Below are 21,152 nucleotides of genomic sequence, written 5' to 3' on the forward strand. Positions count from 1 at the left end.
TAACATTGGGCCTGATCTTCAAATTTGACCCCTGCAACCGGCTGCCCCTGTGCAGCTGGTGGTGCAGTGTTTGTCCTTAGATGAACCTTGCCCTCTGCTCACCCAGCATCCCAAAGACTGGATTTGGGAGTTGGTGACTGTTAGATTTGGGGGTCTCTGGTTGGGACAGGTAAGAACTTGTGACAAGCAGGGACCCTCTCCTCTAGTCAGGGCATGGGACTTACTCTTTCAAATAACCCCTGCTCACCCTCTAGGTTGCGTGGCGCGAGCAGACAAGGCTAATCTCGGAGTGTTATTGGTTAAGCATTTGTAATCACACACAGTAGCTCAGTGACAACACCACACCAGGGTTTGTATGAAAAATAGGTGTTATATCAGCAAGACTTAGTACAAGACCCAGATAACGTTTCTAAATCAGCCCACAAGAATATTTAGGCAAAAAGAGTTTTTAGTAAGGTGTAATTTCAGAGTCTGTGCGCAGCGTACTTCTAAACTCAGCCCGGCGGTGAAGACAACAGAGTCTGGGGTGCACGGAGGACGTTTCGGTCCCGTGCGCTTTTAATACAGCGTACGATGCGGGCACAGTACCTTTTGCTTGGCGGGAGTTAGTCACGGACGATGCGTTGCTGCGCCAAGCGGCTCACGCAGTGGTGCCCTCCTTGTCGTGTTGAGAGTCACGGCTCGTAGGCTCTAGGTCGCGTTACTGGAAGGGGGGATGCTTTGTGGATTCGGGGCACTTCGTTGAGGCGTCCGCGCCGTACCTGGAGAGGGGGCGCTGGAGGCTCGGTGCGGAGCGGCAGTATACTTCGTAGGTACGGGACGTACCCAGCCGCTCTACGCGCAGTAGCCTATGGAAAGCAGCAGGAGGTGCATCGATCAGACCGATGCAAAGGGGGGAGAACAAAGCCCAAAAAGCGGAGTCCGGGCCGTACATTGTGAGCTACGGCTGAAATTGCGGCAGTCTCGTTGCTCGGGCCAGGCCGGTCCAGACGTTGCGAGCTACGGCTCGAAGTGCGGCAGTCGCATTGCTTGGGCCCGGCCGGTCCAGACGTTGCGAGCTACAGCTCAAAGTGATGCAGAAGTCTCGTTGCTCGGGCCGGGCAGGTCCGTTCGTTGTGAGCTATGGCTCGAAAGGGTGCAGAAGTCGCGTTGCTCGGGCCGGACAGGTGGGCACAGGGTTCTCAGAGTGTGCGATAGTTTGGCATGAGGCGCGCACACAGTTCTCTCCTTTAGCGCTGCGGGATAAGGCAGCGCCCTCAGCAGTTCTTCTCCAGGTCGTTAGAGTCCACTGGTCCTGGGACTCTGTTCAGGGGCAAGCTCACACACAAGCCCTTGGAGAGCTTTGAAACCTAAGTCTTTAGAAGTAAATAGTCTTTGCAGGTTCTTCCTTTCCTTCAGCAGCAAGGCAACCACTGCAGGCCAATCTCCCAGGACAGGGACAGTAGTCCTCCTTCAACTTTCCCGGTTCCTTTTACTTAGGCAGAGGTTTCGTCTTGGTTCAAGCAGGATCGGATTTCTTAGGAGCAGGGCTCCTATCTTTATACCCAAAATCCTTTGTTCTTTCAGGCCAGGGGGGCCTTTGCCTAATCCAATCCGTACCTTGAGCACTTTGTTTTGCAGACTCTGGCTTCTTCTTTCAGTGTGCAGGGCAGGGACATCAGACACTCCCCAGGAGGGGGAGCCAGCATTGTGGATGACAAGTACAGTCCAGGAGTACTCTGTTGACAGTCTCCCCTCTCTCCTTACAAGGTGCAGGGCAGAGACATCAAACGCTACACAGGAGGTGGAGCCAGCATTGTGGTGGCAGAGCACAGCCCTATTCAGAGCCCAGGGGCACTCCTCCCACCTATCCTGGTGTAATCTCTCTATTCACCACCTGGCAGCCCCAGCCGGTCTCTTGGAATCCCCCAGCCCTGTCACACACAGAAACCAGACAGCAGAGACATATCAGAGCAGAGGCGGGCTGAAATGGTTAGGCAAGCAAATACCAGCTTTCTAAAAGTGATATTTGCAAACACAGGATAATAAATTAAACTTTACTAAAAGATATATTTTATTATTCTGAGTTCAGGCATACTAAACTTGACTTTCTACCATGTTCCCTGAGTCGGTTAGGAATGTAGGATGTAACAATTCCAACAGCCCATTCTGGCCTATGAGAACAGGTAGCCTTGCAATAGTGAAGAACTAAAATGGCTGTAATTCACCATTAGGACATGCCACACACATCAGGGCTTGTTCTACCTTATGCTTACAATGCACCGTGCCCTTGGGCCTACCATAGAGGTGACTAATATGAAGTTCAGGGAAGGTTTAGGGACTGGCAAGTGGGTAGACTTGTCCAGTCAGCATGACAGAAGCTGCCTTGTAAAATGTGTCTAGGGTCTGCCATTGCAGAACCTGTGTGCAGTCTGGTACTGTGGGTGGCACAACCAGGAATGCAAGCCCACTAGCAGCATTTGGATTCACAAGCCCTGGCACTCCTGGTTCACTTTACTGGGGTCTGCAGTAAATCAAATAAGCCAATCATGGAAACCAATCAACATAGATACTTTATATAGGGATCACTTGCACTGTGATACTGATTGGCAGTGGCGCAGTGCTCCGAGCAGCTAACACCAGCAAAACAAATGAGGCACAGTAAAAAAAATGGAAGGGAGACACATGCCAATGGTGCCAGGTCTAACAGTTACTTACCTGCGAAACCCAATTTATTTTCTTCCATAAGTTAACATAGCAAAGACTGAAAATTGCACGGAGTGTCTATTTGAAACTGTACATAATTCCTATTTAAAAACATACTTAACTTTCCGCAAAGATCTTTGTTTTACAATAAATCTTGAAAGAAGCTTATACAAAATTGGCTTTGGATTCCCTTTGAGTCGTGTTTTAATTTATTGGTCATTGTGTGCACAACAAATATCTTATACTCTATGTTAGGCCTATGGCTGCTCGCCCACACTACCGCAAGAAAACAAGTTACTTACCTGTAACTTTAGTTATCCAGTATTGGAAGCTTTCATAGATTCACGTGCCTGAATCATTCCCAGTCGTCGACACGGGAGTCTCGGGTACATAAAAAAGCAATGCTTAGTAGTAGAGCAAACTGAAAAGAGACCTAGGCCCATTTCCCTTTTGCAGCCCATAACCTTCGTTATGTAAAAGAGACCAAACTTGTCCCTGAACCAAACACTCCTGAGAACCTTTTGCCCCTCAGATTTTCGTGCACTTGTGCCATTAACACCTTTTGTGCTTAATCCGAGGTGAGCCTCTCAAGAGGAGGAGGGTGGGTTGCATGTGAATCTATGAAAGCTTCCAATACTGGAGAACTACAGTTGCAGGTAAGTAATTTGTGTTCTCACTCCTGTATTTGAGCTTTCATAGATTCACATGCCTGAATCAGAATAGCGAGCGGTAGAATAAGGGACTTTTCTTTTATTTTTAGACTCCATGCAGACCTGGTATAGCTATGCAAGACATCATTTATCTATACAAATTGATTATGGAATTCTGCATATTAGAAATGTAACCACTCACTAAACATAATAAAAACTGTGCATTTGTATCCAAGAAACCAGGACGGAGGGATGAAAAGAGGGCTCACCGTTACTGGATAAGGTTTCTCAGCACCGCTTCTCCCACCACCACATCTCTTCCTGTGGCTGCATCCAAGCAGTAATGCCTGGTGAAGGTGTGTGTACTCTTCAAGATCGCTGACCTGCAGATATCCTGGATCGGTACTCCCACAAAAAAAGCAGTGGAGGTGGACACTGCTCTTGTCGAATGGGCACGAACTTGTGCATTTAAAGGCTTTCCAGCTGTCTGATGACAATACTCTATCGCACTGGAAATCCATCTGACAATTCCTCTTTTTGATAAGGGAAGCCCTTCCTGGGTGTGCTTAAGGCAACAAACAGTTCTGAAGATTTGCGGAAGGGTTTTGTCTTTTGTAAATAGAATTTGAGACAGCGTTGGACATCCAGCAAGTGGAGAGCTCTTTCCGCTGTGGTTGTTGGTTGAGGAAAGAACCGTTTGAGCATTAGCGGCTCATTTAAATGAAAGTCAATTGGAACTTTTGGAATACATTTTGGATTAGTCCTGAGTATCATTCTATCCTCTTGAAATTGTAAGAAAGGGTCTTGAAGCGTGAGAGCCTGTAATTCCCCCACTCTCCTGGCTATAGTGAGCGCTATGAGGAGCAGAACTTTCCACGATCGAAATTTAAGATCTGCCCTGTGTATTGGCTTGAAGGGCTGTTTCATTAATTGAGAAAGAATAATGTTCAACTGCCAGAGAGGTGGTGGAGGCTTTACTAGAGGAAAAACCCGGAATAATCCTTTCATGAATTGTTGGATGACTCTTCCAGACCACATAGTTGGTCCTGAGGAAGTCCTCCTGTAGAATGATATTGCAGCTAAATGTACCTTTATCGATGCATGAGCCAAAAGTAAAATGCATGGAATAATCTCATTCGCTGCCGAATTCAGAGGATGAATGTTACATCTTTGGCACCACAGACAGAATCTTTCCCATTTCATTCTGTGGGTCTTGTTCGTACTCTCCGCTCTGGCTTTTGATAGGACGTCTTTGCATTCCTCTGAGATCTTTAGATGGTGACACTTACAGTGCTCAGGAGCCAGGCTGCTAAGTGCAATAATTTCGGATCTGGATGTAGCACTTGTCCCTGGGACAAAGTCAGAATCCCCTGTATTGGCCAGAGGCGAATCGGATGGACCTCCGACAGCAGAGGAAGCACTGTGAACCAGTGCTGCCTGGGCCACCATGGGGCTATCCGGATCACCCAGCACGGCTCCTTCTTGATCTTCATAAGAACTCGTGGCAGGAGGGGAATTGTAGGAAAGGCGTAAGCAAAGACGCCTGACTATGCCATCAAAAACGCATTCCAGCAGGATCCCCGTTGGGAAAGCCAGCTTGCGAAGAACCAGCATTTCCCGTTCTCTGCTGTTGCGAAGAGGTCTACTGTTGGTTCCCCCCATCTTTGGAAGATGTTGTCTAGAACCCCTTGGTCGATCTCCCATTCGTGGCAGGTAGATTTGAGCCTGCGGAATGTATCTGCTTGGACGTTCTGGTCCCCTGGGAGATGTTCCGCTGTTCTGGATATCTCGTGTTGCAGTGCCCATTCCCATATTCTATGGGCCTTTTGCGACAGGGAGAGTGATCTTGTTCCTCCTTATTTATTAAAGGAATGCATAGCTGTTGTGTCGTCCGTTCTTACTAACACAGTTGATCTTATTTTTGGTAGGAACGCCAGCAATGCCAAGCGGACGGCTCTGAGTTCCAATAAGTTGATATGCATCTTCTGCTCGTGCAATTTCCAGCGGCTGCAGACTTTAAGGTCCTGAAGGAAGGCTCCCCATCCTTCTAGGGACGCATGTGTAGTAATTATCAGTGGGGCTGGGTCTGTGAGGAATGAGAAGCCCCGCAAGATGTTCCGCTCTTGGGGCCACCATTTCACCGCTTGACCCATGTTCGGCGTTACCTTGACTATGTTTTCGAAGGATCCCTATGCTTGAAGCCATTGTATATCTAGCTGCTCTCGCAACGGACGCATCCTTAACCTGCAGCAAGGTACGAGGGGAATGCAAGATGACTTCGTTCCCAGCAATGACTTGTACTTGCATACTGAAAGGCACTTTCTTTTTGTGAAGTCTTTGAAAAGAGATGTAATTCTCAGTTGCCTTTCTTTGGAGGGGAAATGCCTTGTGTCCAGTATCGCTCCCAAGAAGGTGATGTTTTTTGTCGGTTGAAGGGAGGATTTTTCCTCGTTTAAAGTCAGACCTAACCTGGCAAACAAATCCACGCAAGCCGCTGTTGGCGATCAGGCGGATGCTGCTGATGGTGCCTTAACCAACAAGCCAGCGAGGTAAGGAAAAACTTAGTGTTTGTTTCCTTAGAACAACCGCCATTGGAGCCAGGCATTTCATGAATATTCTTGGGGCTGTTTTCAGGCTGAACTGCAGTAACTTGAATTGGTAATGTTCTCCGGCAACCATGAACCAAAGGTACTGCCTGTGGGAAGGATGGATGGGGATGTGAAAGTACGCATCCTGTAGGTCTGTGGTTATATGATCTCCTGGGTCTAAAAGCAGAAGGATGTCCTGAAGAGAAACCATTGCGAAATATTGCTTTTTGAGATAGGTGTTTAGGGATCGGAGGTCTCGAATAGGACGCCATTGGAGAGTGTTTTTCTTGACTAGGAAAAATCGTGAGTAAACCCCTTCCCCTCTGGGAGTTCGGTACCGGTTCTATTGCTCCCTTTCGGAGCATTGTCTGAATCTCCCGACGCATATGAAGTAAGTGCCTGACCTCTTGATGTATCGGTGGTGAACAAGGGGGCGTTTGTGGAAGTTCTAGAGTGTGTCCGAATTTAATTATGTTGAGGACCCACTGGTCCGTAGTTTTTTGCTGCCAATTTTGGAGATAATAAGCAATCTTTCTACCCAAGGGAACATGTGACGTAAGAGGGATAGGTGTAGCCGGATCCTGAAGGCTGTCATTGTCGTTGGTTGTTGTCTTTTCCCTGACTACCTCCCCTACCCTCTAGGTGTAGATTTTGTGTAGCCTCCTGACTGACTGTGCGTATACTACTTACGGTAAGGCTGCGATGATGTAGAGTACGATGAATATCTTCCCTGCTGGTATCCTCCTCTGAAAGATGATTCGCCTCTACCTTTAGAGCCTTGAAAAGGAACTTTCCTATATTGTAGTGTTCCTAATGATTTCCCTGCATCAGTATCTTTTTTGATACCTTGCAGTACCTAGTCTATGTGATTTCCGAATAAATCCTCTCCATTGAAATGAAGGTCCAAGATCTTATTTTGGACTTCTGGCCTGAACGCTGTTGCTCTCAGCCATCCTTGTCTGCACAGGACCGCCGCTCCCCCCAACGATCTGAAGGCTGTGGTTGCAATGTCCATAGCACAATCTATGACTTCAGCCGAAGTCCTTTCTCCCTCTTGCAGATTCTTGGTCTGTCAGCCTCTGGAATGCAGGAGGCGAGAGGTCACACCACATCTGCCTATCGTACCTGCCAAGAATGGCCAGGGCATGCAAAGCTTTAACTAACAGGGCAGACAGAGGAAAACTTCTTCCCCGCATTGTCCAATCTCCTACGCTCTCTGTCCGGAGGTGTCGTAATAGGAGCGGACGGATTCCTGGTCTTCTGCTGAGCCGCCTGGGTTATGACGGAGTCCAGCTTGGGGTGGCCTAGAAGACAAGCTGGAGCATCCGAAGGTGCCTTATATTTTTTGTCCAGTCTGGCAAGTACTTGAGTCACCATTGCCGGTGTCTCCAGGACTTTCAGGCCCTTTTTCCATAGATGATCGACAATCGGTAGGGACCGAAATGTACTACGATAAGGTTCCTTGAAGTCGTAAAAGAAACATTCTGCTTTGTCTGTGGACATGGCAAGTGTGAATCTGTTTGTGGTTCTCTCCATTAAATTATGAAAACCACTGATGTACTCACGTGGTGAATTCACAGGTTTCGGTGAAGGGGAAGAAATCGACTAAATGAGATAATCATCCCACTCCCTGATAGGGTCCATTATCTCTCCCTCCTCCTCATCATCATCCGTGGTCAATGGCTCTAGTTGAGATCTTGCTGGTGGAGATCTAGGCAAGGGCTCTGGTAAAATTTCTCGCCTACACACTGGCGTACCTGGTATAGAGCGTGGTTGAGGCGTAGTCACCTGTAATTCTCTAGAGGTATGAGGAACAGGATGTCTCTTATAATCCTCCAGCATGAACTGCAAATCCTTTAGCAATGAAGATGGAACAATCACCATCTCCTCCTGGCGGTATTATTGCTGAGGACAACATTGAAACCCCTCATATTCGTCCTCTGAGTCACCCTCTTGGTACTTTATTTGCAACTGCGACGGGCTACTGGCATAGCCAAAAGGACCGCCATCATCCTCCACTTCTTCTGACTCCTCCAACAGGTGAGATGTTACCAAAGGGGTCACCTTACTTGGTGATGGGTTCTTCCGGGCAAGAACCCATTTTCTGGGTTTTTTTCCTCTCGTCGACAAATTCGGCATCGCAACCACAGACGTTATTATCGTTGTCAACGCTACCATTGACTATTGCGTTACTGTCGTCATTGCAGTCAACGGCGCAATTGTTACCTGTAGCCATTGTAGTCGATGCAGTCGTCACCACAGATCTCGGCATCGACACTGCCGCCGACGGTAATAAAGTCTTAGACGTACGTTCTACCTCCGATTTAAAAGGCGCCGCCATCTTCTTCGTCGACGCTCCCGTCGACAGTGTACATTTCTCCAATGTCCCCTCAGAAGGTGTGGAGGCCAGCTTCTTGACTGAATCTTTGACTTTAGTGGGTGATTGTGGGCTGTGAGCTTTTCCTCTTGTTATGTTACGTTATATTAAGTGTATACAGCGCACAGTTACTGAAAGTGTCCCGGAGCTAACTCCAGAAAGAATTAAAAATGATCCATACTCCTATGTCAGTCTTAAACAGCAGCGTTTTTAGTTGTTAAAAAAAAAGCAATGGGTCATGGATACTCCTTAGAGCCTTCGGTAGTAGGTTCCAAGCCAGGGCGGCTTTGCGAACAAATGAGTTGCCGCCAAGCCTCTGGTGGATGAACTGAGGATTTTTCATTAGCAGCTGATCGGATGATCGCAGGTGCCGGGAGGGTTTATAAAATCGCTTCTGCAAATAGCTAGGGCCAAGACCATGCAGAGCACGGTGAGCCATGGAAAGCATTTTAAATTAAATGCGAGACTCCACCGGGAGCCAATGCAGAGTACGTAAATTAATGTGGACTCTCCGTCTCCGAGGCAATCCCAGTAGAAGTCTGGCGGGCGCATTTTGGACTACTTGAAGTTTCCTGGTCAAGTAAGCCGGACTGCCAGCCAGCAAGGCGTTAGCGTAATCTAGGCGAGACAGAATCATTGCTCTGGCCAGGCCCTTGCTCACAGTAGGGCATGGAAAGTCAGGGGGCCAGAGCCTAGCCCTGAAGTCCTCAGTCCTTGGTATGTTTTACCCCTGAAGCATGACCCATGCTCTCCTTTTCTTTGCTTGGGGGAGGTTTAGAGGGACTGCAGCCAGAAGACCCTAGACAGGACTTCCTTCCTGGCTTTAAGCTTTTGAAGACAAAGTAATAGCCTTCCTTCACGAGCCCTCAAAGTTTTATTTGAAAAGGTACGACATACCTTACAATCCTTTGCTTGATGATCTGGATAAAGGCCGGAGATGCAATCCTTTAAGGGTCGTCTGCATAGTGCCTTTTCTTTGAACAGGTGGCACAGGCTCTAAATAAACCTTTTTTCTCCTTGTCAGCCATTGTACCCGTAGTCTGCTGCCTTGCTTCTTCAGCCTCAACAGTAGAAATCACCTGCCCATCGACCTGGTGTCTGTGGATTTGTGTCTTAAGCCTGTAAAACACTAAGTGGACACTGATTAACAAACCCACCCACCACCACCCATGGACCCTCCGGCCCCTTTTTGCCACCTCCTCTGCTACGCCTTATCAATCACCTCACTGCCCAAGACCTAGTCCTCCTCCCAGCTATCCTCCTCATAGTCAAAGTCCGTACAACCCACCAATTCATCTGCCCCTGCCCACTGAGAGAGTAGTGGTGGTACCACCAGCAGATATTGCACATTATACACCATCTCTGGCCTACCCGCCCCCAAGTCACCCTCACTGGCCATTGTACATGCAGACCTTGCAGCACCCTTTCCAGCTATTCTTGCATCTTCAGATGTAACCTCCAACCACTGCTCTTCACCTCCTACTTTCCCTTTTCAGATATCCCAATCTTCTTATGTAGACACTACCTCACATCTCTCATATAACATCGCCTAAAACAGGGATCACCCGTTCCACTCCTCTGGCTTGCTTCTGAATCACTATAAATGAAAGGAGGGACAAGGAAGAGATATATTAGGTCCAGCATCAGACCTCGGAAATGACAACCTAGCACAAAAGGACGTTGCAGTTTATCATTGGGTGGGAGGGATAAGGATGTCAGAAGTAACTGGCTGGTAGACCTAAGGGATCCTGGGGGAGAAGAGGGGGGTTGGAGAGTGATCGGATCTGAATTCTATCACACACCCAGAAGGATGTCATGCTTCATCATTGGTCTGCTCCTCGTTAGGCCGATGTTGCAACGCTGGACAGGTCCCTCAGTGGGAGATCTTTAGCTTGGATCTTTTGATTTTAGCCATATAGATGAATGCAAGTGAGGGGGTGTAAGTGTAGGGTGGTGTGTAGGTGACTACAAGTCTAAAATATGTCATCAATACTTGGTAGACATAGGTTTAGCCTCTCCTGAGGAGTTAGTGGAAGAAGGAAAACCATTAAAACAAGATTAGGGGGTCCCCAAAGTCTTATGGTGGGGGTGAACAAAGGAAAGTTTTTGCTATTCCCTCTACTGGGAGCATGTGGAACATTCTAAGAACAAAAAAAAAAACAGACGTCTGAGGTACCACAAAAACCTGTCCTGGAGGGTGGGCCCAGAGGCAGTCTGCAACCCAAGGGTGGGTACTAGGGTAAGAAATGGGATTTCAAAAAGACTATGTTTCAATTTTAAGGCAAATGGGCACCTAATTGGGGGGTTTCCTGGTCCCAAAAAGGCTTCTACTAGTACACCCCCAGTTACAACTGAAGTGGTGAGTTTACAGATGGGATTCTACCGTAATCTAAAAAGTGTGGGGTTGAAGCAACTGCTCTGGCTGTCTGGCTCCGTAACCTGGACGGCCACACATCAATGGGGTTAGAGTAGAAGCACTGAGAGATATAGGTGCAAGTGTAACCATGGCAACTAAAAAAAACTGGTATCCCTAGAGCAGTATTGCACTGGACAAACTTAACTAGTCACCAATGGTGAGAACTATACTAAAGTTCATCTCATGGCTACTGTGCCCTTAAAGTGGGGAGAGGTTACTGGACAAAATTAAAAGGTGGTTGGGTTATTTGCCATCCCATTACAGTGTCATCTAGTGAATGGTCTGGAGCCCTCAGCACGGGCCGAGGTAAATATAATAATTCCACGCAACCATGCTGGGAATACCCGATTGGGCTGGTGTAAAAACAAGGAACACAAAGCAAAGCCTAGGGCAGAAAAGAAAAGGGGTGTTGGGGCCTGGAATAATGCCCCAACACTGCAAGAGAAAAGGTAAGAAGTCTGGGAAACAAACTTCAGAGCAGCCACAAGTTTAGGTCTCCTCTCCTCTGGAAGAACACTGGTCAGACCTAGAGGAAACTGAGCCCTGGGTATCTGGGCACTCCTCTGTGGAAGAGCTGTGCAACAGACAAAGAACCCGAGACCGCAAGCTGCCTCACATGAAAATGAATATTATTTTATAGTTTCATAGAGTGCAAACCAGACCCGTGAGGGTATTCCAGAGCTTTACAGGATTACGGGTGGTATACAAAGCGTACAGTAGGGAGGGACCGCTTGGGTAAAATAGGTGGATACATTATAAAAGAAAAAGGAAAAAAAGAGAAAAAAAACCCCGCAGTCTAAGGCCACGGGTACTTCTGGGATAAATTTTTTTTAAAGTAGATACATTATAAAAGAAGGAACGCAGTCTCAACTCTTGGGTGGGATGCCCAGGAGTGCAGGAATTGGTATCATCCGTAGGAGCAGTGGATAATGCAGAGCTGGAGGGTGGAACATGTCGCTGAGGTAATAGAAATGTTATCGTTAGATGATGTATTTGCCCATTAAGAAGGATTTGGTCTCCTTTTTAAAGTGCGCCAAGAACGGAAGTCTTCTGATGGCGGGTGGGAGAGAGTTCCAAATTCTTTGAGCGGGCTCAGAGAAGGCCCGATTGTAGGTTTTTTCTTCCGGAAGCGTGCTGGTTGCAACAGGTCTTTGGCAGATCTGGAGTTTCTGGCTTCTCCGGATATCACAAGTTTTTGGGTGAGAAATGCAGGGGAATTGGAGTAAAGAGATTTGTGAGTAATGCAGACCAGTTTAAGTTGGATTCCGGCCTCTAGGAGAAGCCAGTTCAGAACTTTGAGGTGGAGAGAGATGTGGTTGGATTTCTTTGAGCCAGTTAGGAGTCTAGCGGCGTCGTTGAGACAGTCTTTCAAAGGGGACAGAGAGTTCTTGGGTAGCCCTGTGAGTAGAGCATCCATATTCAAGTCTGGAAATGACTAGTGCCTGGATTGCAGTTTGAAAGTAGAAACATCGAGGAAGGGTTTTAGGTTTCTGAGGTAACTCAGGTGGAATCTGGCAGTGTTGGCCATAGAGTTCATATGGCCACGCATGTTCAGGGTGCCGTCCAGGGTTATTCCAAGGGATTTCACAGAGTCAACAATGATAGAAGGGCAGTTTAGTGCTGTGTTGGTCTGGATTCATTCCTGCATATCTGAATTGGTTGTAGGTGGGGGAGATTAGAAGAAATTCAGTTTTATTCGCGTTTAAGCTGGTTGGCGGTGAGCCAATGGACTGTCGGCTTCAGGGCCTCATTCTGGGAGAAAATGTCCCCAGGGGAAGAGATTTTGATGTAGATCTGTGTATCGTCGGCGTACATAAGGTAGGAGATATTGGCAGCACCTCAGTGAGTGGTTCAAGGTAAAGGTTGACGAGGGTAGGGTAGAAGGTTGACTAGGGTAGGGTAGAGGGTTGATCCTTGGGGGATTCTAACCGGATAGGGAGCGAATAGATTACAGTTGATGGATTCTGAGCGATTTTGGAGGAAGGATCTAAACCATTCAAGGACTGTGCCATCCAAACCCATCCTGAGTTTGAGGCGTTCAAGGAGAAATTTGCGGTTAACCGTATCAGCAGAAGATAGGTCTAGGAGGATTAGCAAACCAGTTTTCAATTGGGGGGGGGCTTGGGGGGAGTCATCCACAATGTGGGAAGGATGGTTTCCATGCAGTGTCCAGGTCTGAACCCGGATTAGAAGTAATCTAGAAGGTGGGAGTGGTTGATGTGTAGGCTCAGCTGCTGTTGCACACTTTTTTCCAGAACTTTGGCTAGGAGTGGGATGTTGTATTTGGGTCTACAGTGGTCAGCGGAAGCAGGATCCAACGTAGGTTTTTTTAGCATGGGGACAAATTGCCAGCCTTGAGAGAATCAGGAATGGAGCCCTGTAGGAGGGAGGCATTGATTTTTGAGGTCCAGGAAGGGATGATAGCCTGAGAGGGGGCAGCTAGGCAGTTAGAAGGGGGAGGATCATTGAAGTGATTGTTCAGGTATAAAGAGGCAAGATTTTGAGAGGAGTGTTAGTCATGAAATAATCAATACAATTGTAAAGCGCACTAATTACCCATGAGGATCTCAAGGCGTTAAAGGGGGGGGGGGGTGCTGCTACTACTCAAAAAGCCAGGTCTTGAGGAGTCTTCTGAAGGTTAGGAGGTCCTTGGTCTTCCGTAGGGGGGGGGGGGGGGGATGGGGAGGCTGTTCCATGGTCTTGAAGGCGAGGTGGGAGAAAGATCTGCTGCTGGAGGTTGCTCTTCGGATGCGGGGGACTGTGGCGAGGGCAAGGTCTGCAGAGCGGAGCTGGCAATTAGGGGTGTAGAAGCCGAGTCATCTGTTGAGGTATGCTGGTCGAATGTGTAGTGCTTTGTGTGCATGGGTGAGGAGCTAGAAGGTGATCCTCTTGTTGATGGGGAGCCAAAGCAGGTCTCTCAGGAGGGGTATGATGTGGCTGCGGCGAGGGATGTCTAGGATCAGGTGTGCGGAGGAGTTTTGAATGCGTTGGAGTCCTTTCAGGAGTTTGGCCGAGTCTCCTGCGTAGAGGGCGTTTCCGTAGTCCAACCTGCTGCTGACGAGGGCCTGTGTGACCGTTCTTCTAGTTTCTGTGGGGATCCACCTGTAGATCTTGTGGAGCATGCAGAGGGTGTTGAAGCAGGAGGATGAGACAGCGTTGACCTGTTTTGTCATGGAGAGACTAGAGTATGAACCCTAGGTTGAGTGCATGGTCGGTGGGTGTTGGAGCTGTTCCCAGTGCGGTCGGCTACCAGGAGTCGTCCCAGGCCTAGGGGGTGGAGCAGAGGATGAGGATTTCCGTCTTGTCCGAGTTTAGCTTCAGTCTGCTGTTCTTCATCCACTTGGCAATGGCTTTCATTCCTTCGTAGAGGTTGATTTTGGCAGTGAGGGGGTCCTTGGCGAGGGAGAGGATCAGCAGGGTGCCGTCGGCATTGGAGATGATGTTGAGGTAGTGCAGTCTGGTGATATGGGCAAGCGGCGCCATGTAGATGTTTAACAATGTTGGCCTGAGGGATAAGCCCTGGGGTACACCACAGATCTCGGTGGCTCTCGGTTCTGCCGGAAAGGAAAGAGGTAGTCCAGTCCAGAGCCTTGTCTTGGATTCCAGCATCATGGAGGCATGCGTAGGGTGCGGTGGCAGGCTGTGTCGAAGGCTGCTGACAGGTCCAGGAGGATGAGGGCCGCGGTTTCTCCTTAATCCAGCAGGGCTCTGATGTCATTGGTGGGTGCGATGAGGGCAGTTTCGGTGCAGTGGTTGCTGCGGAACCCGGACTGGGACGGGTCCAGGGTGCTGTTCTCCTCGAGGTAGCGGGTCAGTTGTCTGTTGACGGTCTTAATTGATGACCTTTGCTGGGAACAGGGCGATGGGGCGGAAGTTCTTGGGGTCAGCCTTTGATTTTTGAGTAAGGCATTTTGTCTTGGCGTGCTTCCAGCTCTCCGGGAAGGTTGCTGTCTAGGAGGAGATGTTGATGTCCTTCCGGAGATGGGGTGCGATGGTGGTGCTGGATTTGTGGAAGATGTGGTGTGGGCATGGGTCTGCCGGAGATCCGGAGGGGATGGTGTTCATGATTTTGATGGTGTCATTGTAGTTTATGTTGGTCCAGGAGCGCAGGGGGTCGGTGTGGATGGTGGACGTGCGGACGGAGGTCTCAGTGGTTGTCGTAGCGGTTAGACCTTGAAGCGGTCGTGGATGTCTGCGATCTTGCGATGGAAGGTGGCAAGGGAGTTGCACAGGTTTATTTTTTTTTTTATTTTTTTTGAGTTTTCTATAACGCTGGCCAGACCCCATGGCATTGGAGCGCTTCACAACCAGATGTGTAGGTCAATATAGCGAATACAATACACAGAAGGCTAAGCGAACAACAAGTCCAACACGTATAAGTCATATAATGAATCGAAAGCGCACAGAGTGAGCGTACAGCAGGACCACAAATAGAATACGCATACCAATAAGAGATTCAACTGGTCCCGAGGCAGTGAGGACAAAGTCATATCCGTATCGAGGCTGACCCCAGGAAAAGGGGAGGGAGAGGTCAGTTGCAAGAACGTGCGATCTGGTGGCAACTAAGGTTCGGATTAGAGGGTTATGTAATTGGATTTGGGAAGGCACGTTTGAGGTTGAGGTCTTTTAGTTGGGGTTTAAACTTTAGAAAGGAGGAAACAGTTCTGATGTCGACCAGGATGGTGCTCCTGATTTTCGGAGCATTCCCAGCAAAGAAGCGGTTTGCAGTTTTCGGTTCCCGAATTCCTAGGGGGATGAGCAGGAGGAAGTTTGAGCTTCTGAGTGTTCTTGCTTGACCGGCTTTCTTGAGTTTCGAGGCAAGGTATTCAGGTTTCCCTGTGTGCAAGGCTTTGTGAGTCAGGCAGGCTGTTCTGAATCTGGCCCGCATTTCCACTGGGAGCCATTTTAAATTTCTGAGTGCGGCAGAAATGTGGTCAAATTTTTTTACTCCCTAGACCATTCTGGCCGGTGCATTGAAGGTGGTTTTTAGAGGAGCTAGGTGGGAGAGGGGGGTACCAGAGAGGGTTGTGTTCCCGTAGTCCAGTCTGGATAACTCAAGAGATTGGGTGGCTTGTTTGAGATCCGCGGGTGGAATGTAGGGTTGGACTTCGTTGAGTAGTTTCAGATTGAAGAAGGAGCTCTTGGCAGTTTTTAATGTGGTTCGCCATGGATAATTTGTAGTCTAGGATGATTCCTAGTGATTTTACAGAGTGGGCATCACATTGAGATTGTCAATAGCTTTTAGCCACTCGGAAACTTGCAGGTTTTCTTCCTTGTTGGAGATCAGTAGGATTTCTGTTTTACCTTGATTGAGTTTCAGGTGGTTTGAGGATAGCCAGACTTCTTTGAGAGTATTATTGAGCCTTAGGATGTCATTGATGGAGGAGGATTCCAGGTAAATCTGGGTGTCATCTGCATATAAGTGGAAGGGGATGTTGGCTTTATTCAGAATAGAAGTGAGGGGTAACGAAAAGTTTCTTACCTGTCGGTGTAGTTTTGCAGCTTGAAGATCTTTCTGGATTCACTATGCTGTGCATATTCCGTAATCTGGTGGTTGGGTCGGGAATCGTAGTCTTTTTTTTTTCGTAGCCCAGGTGGGCGTCGATGTCCCATCATTTGGTGTACCTTCGGATTCTTTTTTCTTTTCTGTGCTTGTAGTGAATCCATTGTTTTGTTTGTCAATCCTATTTTCAACGTAATTCTTTTCACATATCTTGTAAGCTTCAACTTGCTTTCTTTTCTATGTGTTTCCACCTTATTCTCCAGCCTCATCTTTCTGGCGGAGGCGGGTGGGTTCGCTAGTGAATCCAGAAAGATCTTCAAGCTGCAAAACTACACCGAAAGGTAAGAAACTATTCGTTTTGCAGCGTCAATCTTTTTGGATTCACTATGCTGTGCATAGATTTTGTAGCGGTTTCGTTACTTTTGTGGTGGTTGGGTGGAAGATGAGCGTTGGTTGTAGAATATATGTTGAAGCACTCTTTGTCCTACTTGTGCTTCCTTGTTCATCTGTACATCCACGCAATAGTGCTTAGTGAACGTGTGCACTGAAGCCCATGTTGCCGCCAGGCATATGTCCTGAATTGGTGTGTTGGCCCGAAAGGCAATTGTTGCTCCTTTCTTCCTGGTCGAGTGGGCCTGTGCCCCTCCTATTAGCTCCTGCCCACTTGCTTGTGGCAGAATTTTATCGTTTGTGCGATCCATTGAGCTATAGTGTTCTTAGTCACTGGTCTACCCATGTAACTGTTTGCGAAGGATACGAAGAACTGTTTTGTCTTCCTGTGTTCCTTCGTCCTTTCAATGTAGTGCATCACTGCCCCTCTTGCGTCTAGAGTGTGGAGCGCCCTCTCAGCGCTTGTCGTGGGGTTCTGGAAGAAGCTAGGAATCTGAATACTCCAATTCATGTGGAATCTTGACACCACCTTTGGCATGAAGTGCGGGTCTGTTCTCATCACGACCCTGTCACTGTGTATCTGGTGTAGGGTTCCTGCAGTGTTCGTGCCTGTAGTTCGCTCACCCTACATAGCGAGGTGATTGCTACCAGAAAGGCCGCTTTCATTGTCAGCATTTGCAGTGTTGCCTTGTGGATGGGTTCCAAAGGTGCTTTCATGAGCTCGGTCAGTACCACATTAAGGTTCCAAGCCAGCGGCGGCATCCTTTTTGGTGGCGCTATTCTCTTAGCCCCTACCAGGAATCTTTTTACTACTTGAGATGTATAGAAGCGAGGATGAGCTTAGCTTGGCTCTTATTAGGTGTGTGAGGTATCTTAGCACCGTTGATTCCTTGGTTAGCTTTCTCTGGAGTTTTTTCTTGCAGCACCATTGAGTGAATCTTTTCCATTTTTCCCCATAGCACTTGCGTGTGCTGGTCCTTCCTGCCTCTCGCCGCACCCGTGGGGTGCTCTCTGGTAGTTTCAGATGTGCAAACTCCAAGTCCTCAAGAGCCAAGCTGATAGGCTGAGGCCCTTCGGCTCTGGGTGTAGAACTTCTCCCTTTTCCATGGAGAGTAGGTCTTTTTTTTTGGGAACTTGTGGGGTGGACCCTGTGCCAGGCCTGCCTGGCCCATTGTGGTGCCACCAGGATGAGCGTCATGTTGCTGGTCATGCATTTTTTGAGAACCCTGGGAATCAGTGGTATCGGGGGAAAAGCGTAGGCAAATGTTTTTGACCAGCTTATCCATAGGGCATTCCCTTGGGATAGTACCTCTGGTTGTTGGGATGCAAAGTACTGGAATTTTGCATTCTGGCGTGTTGCAAACAGGTCTATTGTCGGAGTGTCCCACCTCCTGAATAGCTCTGTTTCCTGTATGTTGAGTTGCCACTAGTCGGATGCTGAAGTTTACCTGCTGAGCTAATCTGCTTCTCCATTGTCCTTCCCTGGCAGGTGTATGGCTAGCAGGCCTATTTTGAGTGGTATTGCCCATCTCCAGATCTCCTGTGCCAAGCTTGACAGAGGGAATGATTGTGTTCCCCCCTGCTAGTTGATGTAAAACATTGTTGTGGTGTTGTCTGTCTGTATCAGCACCTTCTGGTTGTACAGTTGTTTCTGAAAGGCCTTGAGGGCAAGCACTGTTTTCATCTCCAGGAAATTGATGCGTTTGACCGCATCCCCTCGGCTCCATAGACCCCTCACTCTGAGCTTGTTCATGTGTGCGCCCCATCCCTTCTGGGATGCGTCTGTGGTGATGGTCACTGTTGGGTCCGGTGGCGTTAGAGGCTTCCCTATTGTTATCCTCTCTTTGGTCCACCACTTTATTTCTTCCTGCACTTTGTGCGCTACAACCACTAGATCCTCCCAACTTCATGTAGCTTATGACCATTGCTGTTGCAGCCACTCTTGGAGTGGTCTCATCTGCAGGCGTACATTGGGGACCAGGTGTATGCATGACGCCATCATTCCCAAGATCTTGCTCACTGTCCTCGCTCGCCCCTTCAGGTAGTGACGTTTCTCCCTCAGTAGGCTGAGTGTCCTCTTTTCGGTGGTTAACACCCTGCATTGGACGGTGTTGATTTGAGCTCCCAGGAAGATCTTCACTTGCTCCGGTTCCATCGAGCATTTTCCCCAGTGCATGGAGAATCCCAGGCTTGCTAGCGTTATTGTGACCTGTTCTGCATGATCTTTGCATGTCTTGTAAGAGCTTGCCTTTACGAGCCAGTCGTCGAGGTAGGGGTACACGTGTATCCCCTCTCTTCGAAGATGTGCGGCCACTGCTGCGAGGCATTTGGTGAACACCCTTGGTGCGGACTTTAGACCGAATGCCAGGGTTCTGAATTGGTAGTGATCCTAATTTACTGTGAATCCTAGCATGTGCTTGTGCTTCCTATTCATGGGGATGTGCAGGTACGCATTTTGAGGTCTATGGTGGACAAGAAGTCCCCGACATTTATCTGTGGGATGACCTCTTGTAGGGACGTCATCTTAAATTTTTGAGTCTTTACATATTTGTTTAGAAACCGTAGATCCAGGATGGGTCTTAGGCTTTCGTCCACTTTTGGCACCAGGTAGTAGTTTGAGTACACTCCTCTGTTCCGTTCTTTGAATGGGACCGGTTCGAAGGCCTCTTTGAGGAGGAGTTCTTGAGCTTCCTCTTGGAGCAAATACAGCTCCCTTCCAGAGTGCTCTCTTTTCTTTGGCTTTCTGTTTGGTGGTCTCTTTTCCAACTCTATGCCATATCCGAACCGTATGATGTTGAGTATACACTGGTCTGTGGAGAAAAATCTCAGCCTGCCTCCTACTGGTGTTACATGTTCTTTTGTGTCTTGTCCGTGTAGCCCTCTCCTCTTTGGTTTTCTGTGCTCTTCCCCCGGAGCGTTTGAGTGGTTGGGCACCTTTTCCTGTGTGAAGTCACTTAGAGGGGGGTTATTCACCGCCTCTCCTCTGGCACCGCCAGTTTCCTCTCCCGCGAAAGGACTGGCCCCTGTTCTGGTAGTTTCAGTTTTGCTTCTGCTGGCCCTGGGGGCCTTGGTTGTCACTTTGTTGACCCTGGTGGAACGCCTGGTGTGGTGGTCCTTGCTGGTTTCCACCCCTTCCGTTCAGCCTCCGCGTAGGTGTGCCTCTTCTCATCCCCCTGAGTTGCAGGGCCCCCATGGACCTTGCCGTCTCGTTGTCTTTCTTCAGTTATGTGAGTTTCTCATCAACTGGGGCTCTGAACAGTGTTTCTCCATTGAAAGGGGTGTTCAGGATGTTGTTTTGAACCTCCGTCTTGAAGCCTGACATCCTGAGCCAGGCTTGGCTTCTCTCTGTGATTCCTATAGCCATCAGCCTGCTGGATGTTTCTGCCCCGTCCAAGGCGGTCTTCAGGCACGAGTTTGCGATGCTTTTCCTCTCTTCCACGAGGTGAGCGGCTCTCTGCAATTTGTTCATCTCGTCCCAATGCTGGTACTGGTGCCTGTTGAGAAGGGCGTTGGGAGTTTGCCATCCTCCAGTGCATTGCTGCGTTTCTCTCAATTTTTCTGCCTGTTAGGTCCATCCTCCTGCTTTCCTTGTCAGATGGTGGCCCAGATGTTGGGACGTTGGCCCTTCGTCTGGCCGTTGCGGCTATAATTGAGTCTGCTGAAACTGACCCCTGGATGTAAGGGGGGTCCTGGGAGGAGAACTTGTACTTCTTCTCCGTCCTTGGCGTGACTGACCTGCAGGTAGCTGGTTCTCTGAACGCCTCTTTGCCCTGTGCCATAATACTCTTGAGCATGGGCAGGAAGTGGCTATTCATCTGTGCGGGGAGCAGGAAATCTGCCTTAGCCTTCTCCTCCTCCAATTTGGCTTCATAAGCTGCTGCAGCCTTCTTGACGACCTCATAGTAGGCCCCAATGTCATCTGGCGGCGAAGGCCTCGAGGGGTATGTCTCCACAGCCTCCTCCGGGTTTTTGGCCTCGATGTCCTGCCAATCCTGGTCCTGAGCCGTCAAGGATCCAGAGTCGTAGCTCGAACGCGGGTCCCCATAATCACCCTCTGTGTAATAGAGGTCCTCCTCTTCTCCCTGCTCAGAGGGCTCTGGAGTTTTCGGCGGTTCTTCAGCGTCGAACTCCTCGTGTTCTTCTATCTCTTCGAGGACCGTCGTGGGCTTCGAGGGGAACCTGAAGCTTTTAATTTTGTCTTCGAAGTCCTTCTTCCTCTGGATGATGTTTTCCATCTCGGCCTTGAGCCTTCTTTTTTTTCTCTCCATCTGTGCGGCCTGCTCGGCGTCTAGCGTTTCAGTCGCCCTCTTAGACGGCCCGTCTACGTCGGAGCGGCTCTCGGCTCCTTCGAAGTCGAGGATCCCTTTTCGGGAGCTTGCTTCGACAACCCTTGTTTTTTCGCTGGTCTTTGCCGCCTGGGAGTCCTCCTCGAAGGATCCGCTGGGCTGTTTTTCGGGTACCGCAGCTTCGGTCGTCGAAGATTTCGACGCCGGTGCTCCCTTCGAGGCTCTAGACTCTGATTTTCGAGAGTCAGCCTCAGGTT

General features: G+C 48.8%; 1 pseudogene; it reads right to left on the reverse strand.

The window, feature by feature from the left end:
- Window positions 1-19,646: 19,646 nt before the first annotated feature.
- On the reverse strand, window positions 19,647-20,877 carry LOC147726046 (uncharacterized; annotated as a pseudogene).
- Window positions 20,878-21,152: the final 275 nt, after the last annotated feature.

Source organism: Lissotriton vulgaris, chromosome 3_1, assembly GCF_964263255.1.
Source record: "Lissotriton vulgaris chromosome 3_1, aLisVul1.2, whole genome shotgun sequence".
Classification (NCBI taxonomy): Eukaryota; Metazoa; Chordata; class Amphibia; order Caudata; family Salamandridae; genus Lissotriton; species Lissotriton vulgaris.